We start from the raw sequence: 753 nt of genomic DNA, 5'->3' as shown, positions 1-753 counted from the left end.
GAAACACATAGCAGTATGAATTAAAAACCAGAATCCAACAACATGTTGTTTACAAGTCCACATTTAAAAATAAGAGAAAACACACTGAGTAAAAATAAAGGGCTGGAGCAGAATTTATTATGCTTCAGCTGATGTTAAAAAAAAAAAAGCAGGGGTAGCAGTAATGATGGCAAAGTTAAAGCTAAAATAGACTTAATTAAAAGACATAAACAGGAAACTACATTGTGGTAAAAGGTACCATAGATAATGACGTAATATCAATACTAAACCTATATGCACCAAATGCTATAGCATCCAAATTTTTCAAGGAAGAGCTAAATGAATTACAGATGGAAATAGACAGCAAAACTGTAATAGTGGAGGAATTCAACCTTCCCCTCTCAGAACTAGATAAATCTAACAAGAAAAAAAAAAAAAAGTCAAGAAGATGAATAGTATCTTAGATCAGCTTGATATGATACATATGTTGAAAGAACTGAATAGGAATAGAAAGAAATATACCTTTTTCCCAAGAGTACATAGTATCTTTACAAAAATTAACTATATATTAGGGCATAAAAACTTTATGGTTAAATGCAGAAATATTAAATGCATCCTTTTCAGATTATAATACAATAAAATAATATTTAATAAAATTATATGTAATAATAATTATATATTCAATATAATGCAATAAATGTATATATTTAATAAGAATTAGAATAAACATATATTTAATATGTTTAGTGTTTAATGGAAACAGATTAAAAATTA

Source organism: Vombatus ursinus, unplaced genomic scaffold, assembly GCF_900497805.2.
Source record: "Vombatus ursinus unplaced genomic scaffold, bare-nosed wombat genome assembly UNPS02011649.1, whole genome shotgun sequence".
NCBI lineage: Eukaryota > Metazoa > Chordata > Mammalia > Diprotodontia > Vombatidae > Vombatus > Vombatus ursinus.
This window is presented reverse-complemented; position numbering follows the sequence as displayed.